This window comes from Crotalus tigris, unplaced genomic scaffold (assembly GCF_016545835.1).
Source record: "Crotalus tigris isolate CLP2741 ecotype Arizona unplaced genomic scaffold, ASM1654583v1 scf7180000017952.28453644438:3035480, whole genome shotgun sequence".
In the NCBI taxonomy this organism is placed as follows: Eukaryota; Metazoa; Chordata; class Lepidosauria; order Squamata; family Viperidae; genus Crotalus; species Crotalus tigris.
Genome location: NW_024096741.1, coordinates 1,857,533 through 1,880,987, shown reverse-complemented (window position 1 = coordinate 1,880,987; position 23,455 = coordinate 1,857,533). Strand labels below are relative to the sequence as shown.

Sequence of the window (23,455 nt, the reverse complement as noted above, 5' to 3'; positions counted from 1 at the left end):
CCTTCCTCGTTTCTCAGGCATTACAAGTTGGACAAATTTGCCTCTTCGGATGCTTCGTTTGGCCAGAGGGTATTACAGCAGGTTGTATCACTCAGTGGGATACAAGCCCAGACTAGTTCCCCCCCATAGGGACAGAGCGGCTTTGGTATGTCCCACTCATGGATTCTCCAGTCATGCTGGAGAAGGGGCATTGTCTTACCTGAAGCCTTTTCTCAGCATGATGATGGAGAATCCACACCCACCCTTTAAGGGCCGTCTGGTCCTGTGTCAGGGATAGGAGGAGCCAACACTATCATCGGTTGCTTCGCCTTGGTCAAAAACTGGGTTAATCTAGCCCAGCAAGAGGCATGGCAACTTTCTAGACTTAGTCTCATCTGAGCAGGAAGGTTAAGACAACCTCGTGGATTTTCCATCATTATGCTGAGAAAAGGTGTTCAGGTAAGACAATGCCCCTTCTCTTAAAATATAACAAATAATCTTTCTTCACATATCTCTTATCTATGAACAAATGATATAACTTCCTCATTCAGCCCTTGTCAGCAAAAATCCATTAAAGGTTATCAGAAATAACATCTATTTTAACCTTGATCAAATAAACCAATTTTATATTCCTTCCTTTTACTTTTAACCATCTTGAAGTTTAATGCCTTCAAATAATGTTCAAGAATTTTATTTCTTTTCATTTTTTCTTTGTCTCTTCTTACAAAATCTTTCAAAATTCTAACAAATCTAAATCAAATATAAGAATGTTATCTAGGTCACACTTTTGGTTTATTATTTGTATATGCCTTTTAATTATTAAGATGTCAGTGAGTTTCATTTGTCTATCCAGTGTAGCATCTTTTTGCATATCATTTTTATAGTCTTTCATTTTTTAATTCCACTTTCAGATCAATCTCTTATTCTGTAAAACTCGTTCCTCTTCTGTAACATCTTTTAAATAATGATAAGACACTCTTAAAATTAAAGGAGGATCCATTGTTAATAAATATATTTCAGTATATTAAATACTAAAGTATTTTGATCTATTCCATGTTAATAAATCAAATTTAAATTTCTCCTTTAATTTTAATCTTTAGTTTCTTCTGACTCCTTCTAGTGGCCAACATTCAAGGTCCCATGCTATCAGTTTTTAAAGAATTCAAAACAACTGCATTTTCTCATGGGAAAGATTCCTATAATTAATTTCAAAATCTTATTTCAAATCCATCCAGATCCTTAGTCTGTTTGTAACTTTCCAGAATCAACATGTTAATCACTATTTTGCCATTTATTTTTTAAAAAGTTTTATATATATATATATAAAAGTTTTTATATATATATATATATATATATATATATATATATATATATATATATATATATATATGTTTTCTGAGGTTTTCGCGGGTATTTGTATGTAGGTCTGTGGTTGTTCGGGTTTTCTCACACGTAAAATTGGAAGTGTCTTGGCGACGTTCCGTTGCTGCTCAAAGCACGAAGCTGAAAATACCAGCCTGAAGATGACGAATGGGACTTCGTCGAAATGTCGCCAAGACACTTCCAATTTTACGCGGGAGAAAACCCGAACAACCAAAGACCTACATATATATATATATATATATATATATATATATATATATATATATATTATATCTCCTTAAACTTATTTTTAAAAGTTATTTTATTAAAGATTGAAAGAAACTTGCTCAATGGTATAAAAATTGTCTATCAAAAGCTGCCCGATAACTGAAAAGAATTTCCTAAAATGATTAGAAAAAAAAGTATATGAACTTAGTGTCCATAAAGGCACTGACTACAGTTTGAGTTTTTCTCATTTCCCAGAGTTCTAAACTCTTTGGAGACCGCTGTCTTGCCTCATCAAGATTACTGTCTGGAACACTTGTGGGTAATTTTCAAATCCTCTTCTTGTCCAGGGAAGAATTAAGAAGAGTCAATTTGCTCACCAGCTTTTCATTCTGTTGTAGTCATTGGCTCCACTATTAGCTGAGTCGTCTTCAGTTTGTCTTTTTTTACCCTGGAAATTAAGTTCTCACGAATTTCATTATCCTTTGCAATTACAAAAAGAAAAAATAAAGAAGGGCTGCAATGTCATTTAATTGAAATGAACTAGATGGAGTAAATACTAATATTTTATTTCAGTTCTGCATAATTTATTGTTGTATATTTTATACCATGTAGGACGTATATAATATATTAAAGACCTGTCAGATATGTTTTAGTGGTAAAGGATTTTTAAAATTATTCCCATGTCTGACACTTCCATGGGGAGGAAGATCTAGTCAGTTACCGCCAAAGTGTTTTTATGATCTGTCAAGCCGAATATTTACATAATTTGTCATCATACCCAACAGCTCGTAATTGGATTTTTATCATCTGAGCTTTCTGTCAAATTGAATTATAGTATATCATGTTTTTCTTAAGAAACTATAGCATTGTCATGTTAACAAATTGATATTCCAATGTTACCTTGAAGTAGTCAACCCACTTCCTTGTAGGTGTTGATAAAACTGAAAAAAACCAAGTTCTGCAGATGACATGTGACATTTAAGATGCATTTCTTCTTCCTATTTCTTAAGTAGCTTATCCATATTGGCTGGAAATTCCAGAAATTGTTATTTAACATATCTGAAAGATACATGGAAATTGTTAACAGTTGCAAAAAGAAATATCAAAATTCCATAATTACCATATTTTAATCAATCTCCCTAGTGTCATCCTTGTGATACATAGGCATAGTATACCAAGAAGCCCTTGGAAGTGGATATTAGCAAACATAGCACAAGAAACATAAAATACTAATTTGTTAGTTTGTTTTCTTTATACCGGACCGCAATAGCACAGTAGGAGCTAGTCTTGAAACAAGTTCTATTTCTTATTTAATGACTGGGGAGTCATTGAAGTTGACTTGGCTCAGTTTATTTATTTATCTGTTTGTGTGTCCATCTTTTCTTGTCCTTAACTCTCCAAACTTTTCTTCCTTTACTTGCTAGGGCTTATAGTTTTTTTCTAACTACCATTTTAAATTTGGGGGGAGAAAAAATAGCATTTTTTGTATTAAAATGGCTATAGCTGTACACTATATACTTTCAAGAAAGTAGAAAGATGAAAGATTCAGCAGAAGAGAAAGTTGAAGAAAGAACTTCACAGTCTTGCAACCCTTTATGATCCTTTGGCTAAAGCTTATGCTACTCTTTCATGCCCACTCATCTTATATTCCACCTTGCTGAAATTATAGTATTTTTTCACTCATATATTTTATTTATTACAACTGTTTTTGTCAAGTGAATCTATATATAAATGATAATTCCTTTTAAATCACCTTAAAAGATCATGCAACAAAAAGAAATAATATCTTAAAGGAAATTTAATTATCCACAGGCTATAAACTTCTAAAATTCAAAATAAATAGAAACAAAATATATAACATATTAATGACAGTTCCTCCTAAAACAGAAAAAAGTATTTTTTCTTATTACAAAAAAAAGGATAATTTAATTATCTGCAGGTTATAATCTACTAATATTCAAAATACATAGTGCTATATGTATCAAAAGTACCTGTATGCTTCGTATGCTACTAATTTGGTCACAGATCACTGTGACCTGAAATACAAGAAAGTTTTTATTTCCTCCAGTTCTTCAGTTTGCTTTTTTCAGAACTGTCTCCTTTGAACCTTCCCAGCTAAATTGTATGTTCTTTTGTTCTGTGTTTTTCTTTTGGGAATTTGCCTTATTAATACTCCCAGGCAATAATTACAGCTTCATTTATAAATAATGTGTTGCCAACAAACTGCTGTTGTCACAAAGAATCAGAATCTGTATTTTTACACATAGTGCATCTTTGCTGTTATGATCAAAGTTATATCATCTGATATTTCCATGAAAGGAAAATGTTAATATACAAAACAAGGAACTACATAAGTAAAGAACTCCCCAGATCAATGGACTCTTTTCTCAGGCTCCCAAAATATATTGCTCATTGAAGCTTCCAAGTCAATTCATGCATTTTTTTTCCAATCTGCATTTTGTAAATGATGAGTTTGTTGAATTGATGAGTTTGTGAATTGATCGAGTTGAAAGCAAATTTGTTTTGATGATAATTAGCAGAGGAGAGTAGTTTCAAAAACGGTAGAAAATAAATGGAAATCAGAAAATGAAAGGTTGCAAGAGATATTAAGTGATGCTTGATTTGGGGCTTATAGTTACTATTATTTGCGGAAATCCTTTAGTTTGTCATTCCAACTATATTTTTTTTCTATAAAAAGTGAATAGATTTTTTAGAGATTAGTATATATTTATCTCCTATAATTGGAAGAAATATTTAAAAACAAGGTCCAGCATTACTATCTGCTGAAATTATGAATAGTATGCTATCTACATTTAGCATAAACAGAGGTGGTTTGAAGAGTAGTTAGGTCAAAAATGGTTTATCTTAAAGAGCTTTTAAAGTTTATCCAGCTATACAAAAAGCCATTATGAATGCCGAAGTATCATATGAAGTGCTTTTCCCTTTAGTGACTATTGGTGATGGTCAGTTCTGTAATGGGGAATCAGAACTGTGATGGTAATTAATTTTTAGCTGAGAAAAAAAACATAAAAAATCAATATTGGCAATTTCTCTTTTAAAAAAGTCACTGTTTTGAGAAAGCAAGAGAGGAAACACTTGCTTGCATCTAATCAAAGTGTGACATAGAAACAGAAGAGGAAAAAGAAAATGTTACACTCTTTAGAACAGCTGAAGTTGCCTCTGCCTCATTAGGTGGCCCAATTAAATATAACAGAAAATCATAACATTTCTTTTTATGGGAATATGACGGTTATGCTCTTTTTCCTTTGTGTTCTACTCAGTTGAATTAAAAACTTCCATTCTAGCTTTGAATAAATATACTTTTGCATTATACAAGTCTTCCTGTGCTGGGTACAATGCAAACAAAATCCAAATGGTGTGAACTGATTGTTCTTGGCAGTTTTGAGCTGGGAAGCAGAATCACAGTCATGTGATTTTCACTTAGTGATTACTTCACTTAATGTCCAAGTTACTGGTCCCAGTTGTGATTGCTAAGCAAAGACTACCTGTTCAAGTTCTGTGTCAAACTAAAGCAGAAGAAAGCCAACCAATTTACACAATATGATCTTAAATATATACTGATCATTCAAAGAGAACTTAAGGAATCTCCTAAAAATCCTGAATCCCATTGATATGTTAATCCCATTGTTAAAAAAGATATTCTACTTTAATAGTTTTTCCTGTATTTTATCCCAAACCTGAGTTTCCTCTCCCCCCCCCATTCATAATTTGAAGATGTTGCATTGCAACCATGTTTATTTCAAAAGTTAGAAGAAGACTTTATGGGAATCAGTGCAATTTAAATGAACTAATTCAGTGGTTCTCAACCTGTAGGTCGGGACCCCATTTGGGGTCGAACGACCATTTCACGGGGGTCGCCAAACAATGCAATCCGCCATTCCCCCCCCCATTTTCCTTAGCTGTGCTACTCCCTTTTACTCTATTGGCTTTTGAAAGCCAATAGAATAGACTCTCTTGAATAGAGTCTAATTCTATTGGCTTTCAAAAGCCAATAGGAATTGCCAGGCTGTCTCTGCCCTGCTGAGCCCGCAAAAAGTCCCATTCTGCAAACGGTGCTGAAAGTTGTCTGCAGCGAAGGCGAGCTGTCTGGAAGTTTCCACCCCTCCCTGCTGAGCAACTACTAAAAATGTAAGTGGGGTGGGAGGTGGGAAGCCAGCGGACGCAGGGAGGGTTGCTGGCGCGTGTGGGGCCTGGCAGGTTGGGCCAGCTGGTGGTCGGCCTGCTCCATCTCTGCCGCTTGCCAGCTACGCCTCGGCCGGCGCAGGTGGCGGCAGCACGCATGCGCGGCACTCCCGGGCAGGGAAAGTCCTCTACTTATGACCGGTTGGATAGTCCTCAACTTACGAGTGGTTTAGTCCTCGACTTACAACCTGTTGTTTAGTCCTTGACTTACGACCAGTTGGGGGTCACAGCATTAAAAAGGTGAGAACCGCTGAATTAATTGAAGGCATCTGCTGCCAAATATTGTTCATGTTTACTTGGACATAAGATCAAAGACAGAGTTGCATACATATGTCCATGGATATTAAAATGGATCTTGGTTTCAGAGAAAAGTATATAACTTCCGTACAGGTGCAAGTTTGTAATTATTTGGAATAAATTCTGTTGAGCTTAATTTGACTATATAATGTAAACAAATGCCTTGATCTATGCAATTTGTAGAATTTACTCCACTCTAGGAAATACTTCTGAGTACTAATAGTTTAGACATACAGCATTTTTTTGTCTTCTTTGTTCAACATGGTTGTGTAATTATTTTTGACTATAGCCTACTTGAAACTTTAACCTAAATACATGGCAGGATTTGAATGGATAGAGAATAAGCCTGCACATACAATCTTGTCCTGTTGCTATTCTCCCCAATATATCTACCTTCAGAAGGAAATTTAGTGGTAAGCTGTATAATATTTTAAATAGTTGCATAGCTTTACACATGATCTGTAACTAATAAAAGCAGTGACTGAAGAGGGTTACTGTCAACTTTCATTCTGATTTATCTCTACTCTATATTGAGACAAAGGTGCTTCAATCCATCAAAATTGTGTGTCTCTCTTGGGAATTAAACAAAAGCAAGAATAATACTTTAAGGCATTATTCAGATATAGTCACAATGCTAAATTGAAGATCTTTCTAAATCTAACTTCATTGTATTATAATTTCCAACACTAACAGCATAAAAAAGAAACATTTTAATTAGATTCAGCTGCTCAAATTGCATGTACATGTCCCTATCTTTTACTGCAGACAGATTCAATTAATTTTTACCTCCTACCTGGAATGCCCTATTTTTTTATTGTATAGATGTAAGCTAGGTAAAGCTCAGTACAAAATATAGCAAGAGACTCAATAAAGTTCTGAAATAGATATATCAACAATTAAATAAATAGTAAAGTATATGTTTTATTCATGCAAAAGTAAAAACCACATTGTTAACATATTTATTTATAATGAAATAGTTGCAGTGCTATTTAATACTACTGATATAATTATAGACTAAATAATTCTGTAGGATTTTTTCTGAATTGTCACTAAAGATGTATAATTAACCGTTGCATAAATCAGTATGTTTCATGAACACGTACAATAATTTTAAGGGTTTTTTTCTTGTTTGGTCAGGAAAAATAATTCTTGACCAATTCATTTTGGCTTAGTTCTGTTATCTGTTTATATGATAATTAATTTATATAACTGATTCACAATTCAGTTTTCATTAACAATGAAGATTAAATACAAATATTGGGGAATCAGCATTTTTTTATTCTGCTATCTTTATTGTTACATTAATGGGAACATTTTTTATGTCTCATAATTTCATCACGTATCCCAATCCTATTAGCTCCACTTGCTTTTTACCTAACAATTTTTCAGAAAGTATGTCTGCCTGAAAACTTCCTCTTCTGCACTTGAGTTTTATATACCAGAGTCCACATAATTTAGCATTGTGAGTTGAACATTGAGAAACATTCTGTAAGGTCTGATACTCAGAGAAGAATATAAGAACTCCTTACACAAACTCATTTTACTGGTGGGTACTTGAATCCAAGTCCCTTGTAGAATTAAAAAAGTGTTATGTCAACAGCTGAAAAAAATTACTTTAAAATAGTGCTGCATTTGCTTTTACCTGCAGCATTAAGAAAGATTTTAATTGCTGCAAGTCCCTAAGTAATTTGATTAATACAACAGTGAGTTAACTATTTCTGTAAATTACATGATTGCTGTATCTACTTTTTGTCCAACACACTTGATTAAATGAATTCAGCATTTCTGAAAGCTAAAATATTTGAAGTTGCCTTGGGTACAGCTGGGAGAAAACAAATCAGAGAAATATTTTTCAGCAGAGATAAAGAGAATACAGTTAGCGCTGTTTTTCCTCTTATATTTTAAAAATCAGGAGGTTGGTGTAATGAAATCTTGATGTCAGCATTTTTTTAATAAAAAATTGGATCCCAAGTGAATGCTGTATTATAAGCAATCCTTTAGTTAATATTTATAAGACCTAAAGCTTTTTTTTCTTATTTTGTATCCTATATATCAGAGATCCCCAACCTTTTGAGCACCAGGGACTGGTTCCATGGAGAGAGGTTTTTCTGTGGACTGGAGGGGGCGTGGTTTCATGTACTGCCTGCATCCCACGGATGGGACTTTATTTGTTTGCGTGGCCCGATTTCTGGCACGTCATGGCCCAGTACCGGTCCACGGACCAGGGGTTGGGGATCCCTGCTATATATCAGATATAGTACATTCTTACCTGAAAATAAGGGGTGCATATTAAAGAATAACTTGGATGGAATTTACTTGAACTTCTAATACAAAATTTTCTAAAATATAGCCATATTCTAGCAGAACGTTTGAGAAAAAGCCAGTACAAAAAGCCTTTTGGCTCTTTCTGGCTGTTAATCTGTCTTCCCTTTTATTTTAAGCTAATCTGTCTCATAAATTCTATTCAAATTACCTAATGATTTAACTTCAATCCCTCCAATTTGAGCCTGATATGTCCATCAGAATGCATATGCTACTCTGTAGCTATATGGTGAACAGATTATAAAAGCCTGTGGATTTCTGGAGTTTGGAAATAATTACAAATGATGGATAGGTTCATATCATATAGAAGAAAAGATTATTCCAATATTCTGCTCCAAGTACTTTAGAGTTTTGTTGGTCAATACCATTATTTGACTTGTGCCTAGAAACAATCTAGAATTTAATGAAATTATGTGATTGACAAAAGATACTTCTGACAAAATTCTAGTCATCACATTTGTGCAGTGTAGTATTCAAACTTTTTAAAATTACAGACCCATTTAGGTCACAATTAATGATGATCTATGGATTAATCATATAGTGAAACATATTGAAATAGTCAGATCTTATCCTTAAGAAAGCATGCAGCTGAAACAGTCAAGAAGTCTTTGGAAAGGCTTGGTTTTTGCCCTTTTAAGTATACTTCAAGATTATATCTGATGTTTTAGATGAAGTGCTATCCCATTTAATATGTATACCTCATGCTTAGATAAACATGTCCTTCCTGTGATTAAATCTCATGTTATCATGGTTGTTCCCTTGTTTACCAACATCTAAGTTTATCAACATCCAGAACCTCACTGCCTACTAGCAACCTTGAGTCCTGGTGGTACAGTGGTTAAAGTGCAGTATTGCAGGCAAACTCTACCCACAATCTGGAGTTCGATCTTGACAGGGTTCAAGGTTGACTCAGTCATCCTTTTGAGGATCCAGATTGTTAGGGGCAATATGTAAATAATGCTTCGACCTTGTAAACTATCCAGAGAGTGCTATAAAATACTATGGGATGTTCTATAAGCCTAAATGCTAAACCTTTTAGGACTTAAGTATATTGTCATTTGCATATATACATTTTATTGCTTTAATAAATCCCATACTTTGAACCTTATTATAAAAATTATAGGGATGAAATAAGGTCACAGAAAGATAATGTAGAGTTGTTATAACACCATCATACAAGTCAGTATCTATATAGGAGATAATTAGTACTGATTTCCACAATATTGATTGGGAAACAGACTCTCTTACACAAAGTTTTTTGAAAAGTTCCAATAGAAGAGACTACATCTAGCTCAGGGTTGAGCTATTGTTATTTTTTCCTTTATTATTTCTTAACTATATTTAACTATATTAAATATATGATCCTGAAGTTGTCATTAGATCCTAGGGATACCCACACTGTCTGCAGAATGACTTGCTGAAATATAATTACAACATCAACAGCATGTGGATATACACAACAAATGTGTGCCATGCTGTGGCATAACTAGAGTAAGGCTTGCCTGATGCTGGAGTGGATAGCATGTAGTTCAACCAATTATTTCTTTGCTTACATAGAAGTTTTACAAATAGCAGTTTACGATTGCCATGATTCAGTGTGAATTGATTACGATGGGTTAACCAGCAGAATTTCTTACAGATCACTCCAGGTGATTTCTGTTCTGAGTTTACTGAAGGAAGAGGCAGCCAAATTATCATGCAAAGATTTAGCGCTTCACTTGATGATTTGACCAGGAGAGCAACAGCAACAGAGATTTACGAGCTGAAGCAAAGTGGCTGCAGAGTTCATTAGTAGATACTAGATTTTCAATTCTATGAGGAAGATATGGGAGTGGAATGATTTTGTTCTGATTAGCCAGTTTGGGGAAGGATATCGTCATAAAGGACCATTTTGTGAGACAAGTCAGGCAGAGAATTTGTTCAAACATTGTACGTTAATAAATGGACAGTTGGAGCTGACATACAGAGGGTATAAAGGTGGGAGACTTTACAGCCCAGCTTCACCCTTTCACCCATGGTTTCATTAAATGTTAGCATCAGGTAATCCATGTAAATACAGTAGAAGCAATACAAATATTCTTGTCTTCAGCAGAGAAACAGAGGAGAGACCTCCATTTATGTTTCTAAATATAATACTAAATCAGGGTTTGCACCACTAAAGTATAGACCTCTGAATCAGTTACAAAGTGCTGACCAGTGGAACTGGAGGCTACATAGCAAGCAAATGCCTAAATACCTGGAAAGTCTGTTCTTCAGAAAATTTCACTATCTCTTCTCCCAGGAGCTTGGCAGGAGGTTCCTCAAACAATTAAGAGCTCAGACAACCAACAGCAGGCAAGTATATTTTATTATCCCTATTGCTTTAATCTGGCTTAGAAATACAACTTTCTGCATTTGTAGACTTGCATGCAACAAGGCTTGCATGCAGCTTAGAGGTGAGACCATAGCTCATGTTGTTATTAGAAAAATCTATTGTAAAAATTAATCTGCAAGGTTGAATTTCTTTACTAGTCATGTTAATCTCTTCCTGCTGCTTCTCCCAAGGAAGTCTCATTGTGTATTGAGCTGCCAGCCTTGAGAGATAAGAAGCCCTTGGCCTCTTTGTTTCAATGCACATAGCCTTTTCATTCTTTTTATCATATTGCAGCAGATACAAAATGGAGTGTAGTCAGATGTAAGCATCTTGGTGACAACAGGCAGGTAATAAATAGTCTTTATTTCCTGTTTTTGTTTTATCAGTATACAGTATGTCATGCCCCCCTCCTCAACCCTCCAACCCAGAGAGAAACCTGGAGTTACTTCTGTGTTGTTTCCTTTATGGTCCTTACCTATAGACAGAAATCTGGCCAAACTGAAGCAACTATTTGCATCACTATAGGTATACTCTGGGAATCACTAGGGAGGAGCAGTTTTAACTCTCTTTCTCATGGCCAAACTTTCTATGGTTCATTGTGGTTTTTGCCTTCTGGAATGCAGCCCCTCTGTCCTGGGAATCCACCACAGTACTAGTGCCTCCTACTCTTAATATTATATAACAAAAATTATGCTGTAACTTTAAATTTATATTATCCTCTAATTCTCATGAAGATTATAGGAAATATAAGATACAGAAATTCTATAAATTAGAATATAGAATAGGATTCTGAGTGATGTAAAACTGAATGAATGTTTTTTGAAAGAGAAGAAATGGTAACTTAAATTTTAGCTTTTAAGTGTCTTTCATTTATTTGGATTGGTTGTAGCTGGGATTTGTGAAGTTTAAATAGGTACATTAAGGCTTGTAATAGCTGGGATTTGTGACATTTAAATAGGTACGTTAAGATTTTATGTCCTGGTTTGCTTTGTACTTTAACCAAAACTCAGTAAAATTATTTTACCAAATATCAATATTTTTCCTAGCAAATTTCTGAGATGCAATCTGAGGATGTTTTATAAGTTGCAGAAATGGGGCCAGAGGTGTTTGGGGGCCATGGACTATAGGTTGTTTGCACTTACAGTAGTGGAAAATATATCTGCAGAAATTCTTTCCTAAGTATCTCCCACAAATGTATAATACATTGATTCTGGATGATAGAAATTCAAACTATCTTTTGAAATATTAGATTGTTTTAAACATTAAAATATTTATGGTTTTATATATTTTGAATATGAACCACAAACCTATTGTGACAGAGAAATGGGAATTTCTGGACATAGAAATCAAGTGATTAAGTCAATGTTTTGTTAATTCATGGAAGAATATTGCTGCCTTTACTTTGTTTACTTTGAAGTTAAAATTAGGAGGAATTGCTAAGAACATTGAAGCTGACCTCCTTCCAGAAGAATTCTTTAAAATAAAATAAGAATAACTTGTCAATGGTAATGATTTAACCGTAGCTTGTAGCTATTACTGAAGTCTTTCTACCCTCTAGATCAGCGGCTCCAACCTTTTCTATACCCCACACCCCTAGAATGTTTCTGATATATTCTCACACCCCTTGTAAAAGTTCAAAATAACGGCAACAAATTATGCATATACACTATACTTTTGAATGCCCAAGTTTTCGCACCTCCTGGGATGTCATCTCGTACCCCCAGAGGATGCGAGCACCCCCGGTGGGGAATCCCTGCTCTAGATATTCTCCTTGAAAACAAGAAGCATCCACTTGAAGACTGATGCAACTCCTCCAAGTATCTCCTGAAGTGTTCTGGTCATACCTATATATTGAAAACTGTGGAATAACCTTGGGGGGGAATTTCAAGGTTCTATTAGAATTTAGATTAATAAAGCAGAGTTACAGGATTACCTATGGAAATTATTTTCTGATCTGATCTACAGGAGAAGCTGATAGAAAGCTTGGAAGATAATTCTTCAGTTTTTGAAACACTTGTACATACCTAATAGCTTGATACAGTGCAGTACCAGTAAGCATATTAAGACTTATTTGTGCCTATCTATACACAAAGAATATATCCCACAGAACCGACAAACCATTTAAATAACAGAGTTGGAAGGGACCTTGAAAGTCTTCTAGTCCAACCCTCTGCTCAAGAGCAGACACCGTACCATTTTGGACAAATGATTGTCCAGTCTCTTCTTAAAAACCAGTGATGGAGCACCCACAACTTCTGGAGGCAGGCTGTTCCATTAGTTAATCTCACTATCAGGAAATTTTTCCTTAATTCTGTTTTGGAGTTGTCTTTAATAATCTTCCATCCATTACTTCTTGTCCTGCCCTCAGGTTTTTTGGAGTATAGGTCAATTCCCTCTTTTCTCTGACTGTCCCATAAGTACTACTATCATGCTATTAAGTCACTCCTTGTTCTTCTCTGCTAAATACTTTGTCTCATTTCTGAAGATGGCATCCAATCCAGTTAATCTATAGGCTGGAAAATAGCTAACTTAAATTTAACATATGTACAATTTCCATGATGTACATCCCAATAACTGGAACAAGTTCAGAAAACTGTGACAGGGATTATTATGGACTAAACTCTAAGCATTATGAAGATATTGAAAGAAGAGGGAGTATTTAATCTCAAAAAGATTGATAACTTCAAATACATAAAAAAGAGGTCTCAAGAAATAAGATGAAGCTCTGTCCTTCCCTAATTAAAAATGGAAGACACAGGATAATAGATTTAAATTATAGGAGGGTTGATTCCATTGGAATTTTAAGGGAAAAATCAGTTTGAACCAATTGTAAAGAGAGGTGATAGCTTAACTGCGATGGATGTATTCATGTGATGGCTGAACAACTATATTTTGACCAAGGTTTATTTGAAATTTCTGTACAGATGCTCTCTCTGTGTGTAGGGGTGGGTTGGATTGGGTAGCTAAAATGGGCCAAAATAACTCTTTAAGTCTATGAATTATATATTTTGTTTTTATTTTTGAATTATCCAACACTATTTTTCAATATACACAATGTTATATGTTTATATTCCTGTTCACTGCTGTATGGATATATTCATGAAAAGTTATAAGTATTTTAAAAACATTGGTTACATTTTTTAATTATTTGATTAAATGTGCTATACGGCTTGCTACTGACATTAATTGGATTTCATACAACACTGAAGTAAGTTTAGTAAAAGTTACAATATTTCAATATCTGGTAAATCATAGTTAAACTCAAGGAAAGTAGGTTTTGTTGTTTTAAGGATGGTGCACATTTAAAAGGGCTCCAGAGACCTGAAGAGCCTTTGACAGAAGAAATCAGGAGTGTGCAGTCCAGTGAAGAATTAATCTACTGAGAGTAATAATATGGGCTGATGCACTCAATATAGCAGATGCCTTTAGAGAAAGAGAGGAAATAATTCAGATCCTCTAGGCTGCACTGAAGCTAAATACAGTATGACAAGAAATTGGAGCAGTACTCATTATGTCTGATTGCTAATTACTCCTTTGAATGATTCAGTTATGCCTGCTACTAGATAATTAGTTTAGTAATTTATGGCTGCAGTACAAACTAGTACTTTAATTTTCGCAGCACAATTTTCACAACACCTACCATTCAGATATTATCACTACTGTTTCTCCTTTTTTATTCAATTTTAAATTATTTTTTTGATAATCTATATGGGGAAAAATATTTTCCCTCTGCACTATTTTTTGTTGTCTGGGTTTTAGTATGAAATTAGGTTCTTCTGTAGACTCTAATTCAAAGTTCAGGAGATATTCTAGATATTTCTTTATTATCTCAATAGGTGGCTATCTTTAAAAAATGGTTTAAGGCATGGAATCTATTATAAAACAATGAATTATAAAGTATTAAAGAATACATTTTATAGGATGCTGATGTTTTTTGACTGTGCAGTCTAATAAAGCAGGCTCTCTTTCAAATCAGTGTATATGAAGGGACTCCTCCAAGTTATTAGCTGATTCAAATGTAAACAAAGTCCTTGAGTAAAGTTTACTCAAATTACTTACAGTAATTAAAAACATAGTATATATTTAAAACAATACAAAAATGATAAACTCCTCATTAAAAAGAAAGCAGTAAAACTATTTTTGTATTGCAATTCATTGGGAAGTTGGAGGAAGGAGAACTTGTAAAGTTCCATGGATTGGTTTACTTTCTATGACTTCAATGAAAGATAGATCTGTGTATCATCCACTATCTCCCAGAATTTGCCCAAGTTCATGTTCATTGTATCAACACTATCTAATCATCTCATCCTCTGCCATTCCCTTCTCCTTTTCCTTCAATCTTTCCTAACATCAGAGTCTTTTCAAATAAGATATCTACTATATATTATAGCAGCTCAAAAGAGCAACACTGTATAATTTTATTACTGGTGTTTTTATTTCACTCTTCTCCAAAATGGCTCTGCACAATGTCCAATTCATCAATATCTGCAAAATTGCAAACATATGCCTAGGCCTGTATTCACATCTATTGAATTCTGTGGTGCTCACTTATAACTACATACTTAGAGAATGCACTGTGGTTGTTTCTCTGGTTTGTTCTTTTTTTATTATTAACTACATACAGACAAAAAAATACTTAAAGTTATAAAAGAAGAAAAAAGTAAATAACACAAACATACAAAATTTATATTATCATCTGTGGCCATGATCCATTACAATAATCTATAGTTAATATATATTAATAAATTCTGCAAACTTTGAATGGTTGAAACCATATCTTTGTGTTTCCAAGGCTAAACAATAAGTCTTTTGATTGTTAAATCCATTTTTTGATCTAGAAGTTTTTGTTTTATTCTGATAGTTCAACAGAATATTTGTATATGTTACAAAAGTAATAACCGTGTTGAGGGAGAAAAAATATCTCCAAATTGACTGTGCTGGTTGGGCTGATACAGTACTATGGTAATGGCCATACCAATGCTTCTGGAAACTGACATTTATATTGAAATTATAAGGGAACTTTGTGGTTAATCATGAAATCTGAGGTTCAAAAGAGACTTAGATTTTCAGAATAACTATATTATAATTTGGGATAAATGCAGAGGGGTTAATTATGACATGGTGACAATCAAAATTATTCTTGGTGTGAGATATGAATACTATTGCAAAACAAAAGCTAAAAGAATATTTGTAATATACCAATAGTATTTTTATTTTTTTATGCAAGCTATAAATGTTAAATGACACTTATACATGGCTATCCATGTGTTTTTTTTACCATGTTCATAATGGCTGTGTTTTGCCCATTTATTAATCCAAGCACAATAAATGTAACTATTCTACCTCTTCATATACTTATTTAGAATTTTTGTTTTGTGTGAGACTTTCTGATAATTGGAAGCTAAAGTTCACTGCCTGCATTATAGTAGAGTGTAGCTTTTTAGGCTGAGAAGTTGTAACAACTTGCGACCCAGTAAAATATAAGTTATTACTGCAGTGATGGGTTATAGAAGCTATAGAAATTCATGCTGAGAAGTTGGAGCAGTTGGAGCTATGTCTCTGCTGGTTGAAAAAAATACTTGCCTTTCAGTTGTTCATTTTTAAAACACTGAAGAAAAAATATGCATCAATCTACTGCCGCATCGTGCCACCTCTATTTCCTCCCTGCCATGTGAGCTTTCTGTTTTATGTTTTCAATTGTTCCTACACAAAGTTAGTTTTTCAGATATTATGATTAGAAGAAAAAAGTATAAATCAGACATTGGATTATGACAAACCTTTCTGCAGAAGTAATTATGTCATTTTATTGTTCAGGGACAGCAGCTGAGATGCTTGAAATATTGAAGTGAGAATAAAAGCATTCTGAAAATCAATACATTAATATTCCTAGCACATTAACACAGTTGCTGACAAATCAGTTGGGACTTGCAGGCAAATATTTATATTGTCAAAATGAGTTTTTCCTTATGGGCAGTAGTGCAGATTATGTTTGCAGGTATTATATTATTTGAAAAACTGTTTACCATTATGAATTTATTAAGCTTACTCTATCCTTGCAGTTTTATTTTTATTGCAATCCTGTAACTTATTATGTGTTCATCTGGATTTGTAACAGGCTACAACCTATTATCTGGAGATTGTTCAATGTTTTAAAGGGCAGCCTCAGTAATCTCAGGTTGGTGGGTTTGTTTGTTCCTTTGCTATAGCATTTGACTGAGTGAAAGAACATTTTTATTCTTTGGCAAAGGAGATGGGCAAGTTCTTCAGTTACAAAATTGATGTGTGTACCCATACAAACATGCAAACTTCTTTTTTTCCCCTTTTTTCATTCACTCCCCTCCTTTTACTTCCCCAAATAACTTGATCTTTATGGTTTTGTTATGAATGATAGTCTGTATCTTTGTTCTTAAAGTAAATGTTTTATTTGCTTATTGTGTGAGTGACACTAGCCTACATTTAATTTTTATCTGGTTTTTTTTGGGACCAGTAAGAAAAATAATGTTGTAACTTTATCACATTTTCTTTTGATTAGGCAGTGTGCATCTATTTCTGAAAAGAAATACTGGATATATAGTATAGCAACTTAGTAATGAGTGCTTTATTTGAAAAGAATTAAAAATACACCATAATACTTTTTACAAGTAAAAACTCAAAAATCTATATTTAAAAGGTAGCTGGTCCATACATGGCATAGGGCCATGCTAATTGAGGGACCACTATTTCCCATAGTATCTGCCTGACCAATTTGATCTGGCAGGTTGCCTCCATTAAACCAGTTTTTCTCAACCTTGGCAACTTCACGAGATGCGGACTGCAACTCTCAGAATTTCAGTCCACACCTTTTAAAGATTCCAAGATTGAGAAACACCACAGTAAACAACATCATAAATTGGGATCCCAGAAGACTACCATCTCTAGCAGTGCCTGCCGTCTGAAATAAGCTTCCCCCTGAGATCTGGACAGCCTCCATCTTGCTGATGTTTTGACTGGCCTTGAAGACCTGGCACTTCACCCAGGTCTTTGCTGAGAGTGAGGCCTTTGCTGCTTTTCTTCCCCCCCCCCAATTTATTTGTCAATCAAATCTAAAAGAAAAGCTTTCAGCTTCATTCAAATATGATCACAACCTCTGACTTTCTGCCAGCTTTCCCATTGACTTTGTGGGAAACTGGCAAGAAACATTGATACTCATGATTATTTAAACTAAACAGCGGGGACAGTGAGCTAACTGATACAGAACATCCCTGTCCCCAGCAATCTAAAAATTATAGGGCTATCAGTGCATGTAACATAGATGTGTGTGTAGACAAGAACATCAACCTTGCTGTCAAGCAAAATCAAGCTCTTAATAGCGAGTGCCACACAAAGTGCACTAACCAAATAGGTAGTAAGACATTAGGGGAACTCAGGCACCACACAGTTATGTAGGAAGTAAACACAGGGTCGGTCATAAAGGACTCAAATGTCTATACACAAATGCACAGACTATGAACAGCAAACAGGGTGAACTAGAAATTCAGATTAATGAGGGCAGATATGATATTGTTGCCATTATGGAAACATGGTGGGATGAAACCCACAAATGGAACACACAGCTAGAGGGATTTAAATTATTTAAAAGAAATAGACCAAATAAAAGAGGAGGTAGAGTTGCTCTCTATATAAGAAATAACTACATTTCTACAGAAATAGAGCACAACAATGATGAAAACTGTCCTGAATGTATATGGGTCAATATAAAGGGGGGAGAATGACATGGCCATAGGTGTATACTATAGGCCAGGGGTAGGCAACCCAAAACACTTAAAGAGCCACTTGGACCCGTTTCCCACCAAAAACAAAACACTGGGAGCCGCAAAACCATTTTGATATCTAAAATGAAGATAACACTGCATATATCCTTTTTTACCTTTATTATAGGTGTGTGTGTGTTTGTGTGTGTATGCATGTGTGTGTGTGTATATATATGTATATGTATGTATGTATATATATATACACACACACACACACACATACACACACAGGTAAAAAAAGGATATATGCAGTGTTATCTTCATTTTAGATGTCAAAAGGGTCTCTCTCTCTCTCTGTCTCTCTCCCTCCCTCCCTCTCTATCTGCCCTTGGTCTGCCTGCCACTCCTCTTCCCCCGCTCTTTCTTTCTCTCTCTCTCTCTCTCTTTCCTCTCTCTCTCTCTCTCTCTCCCTCTCTCTCTCCCTCTCTCTCTTTCTCCCCCCCTCTCCTATATGCTGCTCACCTGACAAGCTTCAAGCTGTTGTCCAACAAGATAAGGGGTAGACAACCTCGTCTATTTTATGACTCATGGACTTCAACTCCCAGAATTCCTGAGTCAGCCTAGCTGGGCTAGCTAGCTCTCTCCTGCCCTTCCTGCTTCCTGCAGAGACGCAGCAAAGGGAGGAGCTCCGCCCAGTAAGCTTTTCAGCTCCTCGGAAAACACTGTGAGTCCACTCTCTTTTACATACACACACACACAAAAAAAACACAAACACACACACACACACACACACAGAGAGAGAGAGAGAGAGAAGCAGGGAAGCGCAATTCCTCTCTCTGTCTCTGTCTCTCTCTGCAAAGGCAGAGGAGGCTGGGAGCCGCAGGGGAAGGCTCAAAGAGCCGCATGCGGCTCCGGAGCCGCAGGTTGCCGACCTGTGCTATAGGCCATCCAACCAAACAGAGGAAATAGATGAACTTTTTGCTAGTCAGCTAACTAAGGTATGTAGGAAGCACATCACAATAGCAATGGGGGATTTTAACTACCCTGACATCAACTGGGAGACAAACTCTGCACCAAGTGGAAGATCAAACAGATTCCTGACGAACTTAGCAGACAACTTTGTCTTCCAAAAAGTAGAGAAAGGAACTAGGGGATTAGCCATTTGGGACCTAATTCTCACTAACAGAGATGAAATGATAGAAGGTGTTGAAGCCATAGGAACCTTGGGAGGAAGGGATCATGCAATATTGGAATTCAACATTATGGAAGCACAAGCAATAGAACACAGGCAAACTAGAGTCTTGGACTTCAGGAGAGCTAATTTCAATAAACTTAGAGAGGGTTTGGGAAGGATTCCATGGATGAGAATCCTCCAGGGGAAAACAACTTAAGAGGCTTGGGAAATTTTGAAAAGTGAGATAATAAAGGCCCAGTCTAGCACAATACCAACAAAGAGGAAAAATAACAGCTCTCAAAAGAAACCAGCATGGCTACATAAAGAACTCTCTGATCAATTGAAAGATAAAAAGGACAAGTGTAGAAAGTGGAAAGAGGGATACATAACTAAGTCAGAATATCAGCAAATAGCCCAAGCCTACAAAGACGAAGTGAGGAAAGCTAAGACTCAAAATGAACTAAGGCTTGCGACCAAAGTCAAAAATAACAAAAAAAATCTTCTTTCAATATGTAAAAAACAAGAAAAAAGTGAAGGAAACGATTGGTCCATTAGTGGGTGAAAATGGCAAGAAGGTGACAAGCAACAGGGAGAAAACAGAACTATTTAACTTGTTTTTCGTATCTGTCTTTGCACAAAGGGAAAAAACAGACCAACCTATCAAAAATAGTGCCATAAAAAACAAAATAGAAATAAAAGTTAAGATAGGCAAGAAAATGGTAAGTGAACGCCTGTCCAGCCTAGATGAGTTCAAATCACCAGGACCAGATGTATTATACCCCAGGATTCTCAAGGAACTGGCAGATATGATCTCAGAACCACTGACCTATATTTTTCAAAGATCCTGGAGCACTGGGGAACTACTAGAGGACTGGAAAAGAGCTGATGTAGTTCCCATCTTCAAAAAAGGACCCAGGAAATTACAGACCTATCAGCCTGACCTCAATACTTGGGAAGATTCTGAAAAAGATAATCAAACAACAAATCAGCAAACACCTACAGGCAAACCAAGTCATTACTAAAAGCCAGCATGGGTTTGTCAAAAACAGATAATGCCAGACAAATCTTATTGCATTCTTTGACCAAGTGACAAAATTAGTAGACCAGAGGAACGCTGTGGATATAATTTACTTGGACTTCAGTAAGGCATTTGACAAAGTATCAAGCTACTACTTGATAAGATAGAAAATTGTGGGTTAGACAGCATCACCACCAGATGGATCCATAGCTGGCCGACTGTACTCAGTGTGTGGTCCTCAATGGAACCGCATCTACATGGAGGGAAGTGTGTAGTGGAGTGCCCCAGGGTTCTGTTCTGGGCCCAGTGCTCTTCAACATCTTCATCAACGATCTGGACAAGGGTGGGGAACTCATCAAATTTGCAGATGACACCAAGCTGGCAGGAATAGCCAACACTCCAGAAGACAGGCTTAGGATACAGGGGGATCTGGACAGACTTGAACACTGGGTGCTACCTAACAAAATGAAATTCAATGGTGAAAAAAGTAAGGTTCTACATTTAGGCAAGAAAAACCAAATGTACAGGTATAGTATAGGGGGTACTTTGCTCAATAGTAGTAACTGTGAGAGGGATCTCGGAGTCCTAGTGGACAACCATTTAAATATGAGCCAGCAGTGTGCTGCAGCTGCCAAAAAAGCCAACACAGTGCTAGGTTGCATTAACAGAGGGATAGAATCAAGATCACGTGAAGTATTAATACCACTTTACAATGCCTTGGTAAGGCCACACTTGGAATACTGCATCCAGTTTTCGTCACCACGATGTAAAAAAGATGTTGAGACTCTCGAAAGAGTGCAGAGAAGAGCAACGAAGATTATTAGGAGACTGGAGGCTAAAACATATAAGGAACGGTTGCTGGAATTGGGTATGTCTAGACTCTAGTTTAACGAAGAGAAGGACGAGGGGGGACATCATAGCAGTGTTCCAATATCTCGGGCTGCCACAAAGAAGAGGGAGTCAAGCTATTTTCCAAAGCACCTGAAGGCAGAACAAGAAGCAACAGATGGAAACTAACCAAAGAGAGAAGCAACCTAGAACTAAGGAGAAACTTCCTGACAGATAGAACAATTAACCAGTGGAACAACCTGCCTCCAGAAGCGGTGAATGTTCCAACACTGGAAGTTTTTAAGAAGAAACTGGACAGCCATTTGTCTGGAATAGTATAGGTTTTCCTGCCTGAGCAAGAGGTTGGACTAGATGACCTCCAAGGTCCCTTCCAACTTTATCATTATTATTATTATTATGTGACTGCAGTTCACTACAAAATCATAATCTTGTACCATCTAGGTGACTGCAGGGACATTTCAATGGCTGGAGGCCCAAGAACCAGTTGTTAAGTTCCATTTTTTCAGCAGTGTCATAACTTTGAGCAGTCGTTGAACGAATGATTGTGATCCAAGACAAGGAAGAGAAGAAATGGAATCCATTTCCCAAGAAGGTTTGCCAAGTACACTATAATTGCCTTTGTGATGCCAGGCAATAGTTCTAAATTTTCCTAGTTATTTCAGATTTTAACAGCTTAATTTTGAAAATTACTAATATTATTTTAGAATGGTGGGGTTTTTTAATATTATTTTTCTTTTAATATTTAATATATGTTATTGGTTGAGGCAATTAAATTGTTTCTCTCTCTCTCTATTTTCCCACCCACACCGCTATGTGTGTATGTATATGTGTGTCACATCAACTTAGAAATATTTTCCAATATAAATTTCCTAGATACCATTCTGGATAACTGGAAAATTTTCATCCCCAAAATTATGCCTGTGAAAATTCAATCTCACAGGGATTCTATTATTATTTTGTTTATTATGACTTATTTTTTTATAGTATTAGAAAACAAATCACTGTGCCTAGCTTTTCTGGTTTCCATCTTAGTTGTTTCTGTTTTATTTATTCCCAGGGCCACACGGTCTCTGTAGGGAGCAATGTAAGGCAAATGAGAAAATGTAATATGATAATGCAACACAAACTCTATTCCTATTGTCTGTGTATTGTGCTACCCCATGCACATCCCATGCACATATGCAAGGAGCAGTGTGTGTCACAGTGTTCGTTGCATCATGCTTAGCCCACTTACCCATTACCTATCCATTGCAATATAATACTACAAAACGTATATTATGCCAATCTCATCTTGCGGAAAGCTAAGGAGATTTCAGTTTTCTTGTTACTGGTTGCAGATAATTTCATAAAAACATGTGAAAAAAACCATATATATCCTTTTTACTGTATGTTTGTATTCTTGTCTTTATAGTATATTAGCAGAACAGTGCATGGATACTGAAATGTACTCTCTAAAATTAAACCTGGGAAAAATGGCTTCTTTTTTATTAGAGAACTTCTTCAAAAGAGATATTTTTCTTCCAATACATCTTCCGAAGCAGCCAAGTGAACCTGGTAACAGACTATAAGATTTGAAATATTCATGTACTCATGCATTCTGAAGAATTTGTTTCAAAAGATTTGCACATTCTTCATCTGTTATTTTGCATTAAAATGGGGCTTCAAAAAGGATTAAAGAAATTAATATAAAATTTCTAATTTCCAATATTAAATTATGATCATTAAATAGAATATTCATGACACCATACATATTAGAAATACATTCATTAGGAACTGTGGTGACGCAGTGTTAGAATGCACTACTGCAGGCCAACTCTGGTCATAGCCAGGAGTTTGATCCTGACCGATTCAAGGTTGACTCAGCCTTCCATTTTTCTGAGGTCAGTAAAATGAGGGCCAGATTGTTGGGACAACATACTGACATTGAAATCACTCAGAGA

The 23,455-nt window shown here is 35.5% G+C and overlaps 1 protein-coding gene across 6 annotated transcripts in view; it reads left to right on the top strand.

Annotated features, from left to right (window-relative positions):
* Window positions 1–23,455, top strand: part of RALYL (RALY RNA binding protein like) — a 212,935-nt gene that overhangs the window by 50,284 nt on the left and 139,196 nt on the right. Inside the window, exon 3 of one of the 6 annotated variants that reach the window (XM_039345483.1) lies at window positions 10,673–10,725. The exons of the other annotated variants lie outside the window; for them this stretch is intronic. The gene's annotated coding sequence lies outside the window, so the exon portion shown is untranslated. The remainder of the gene's footprint in view (window positions 1–10,672; window positions 10,726–23,455) is intronic. 6 annotated transcript variants of the gene reach the window in all.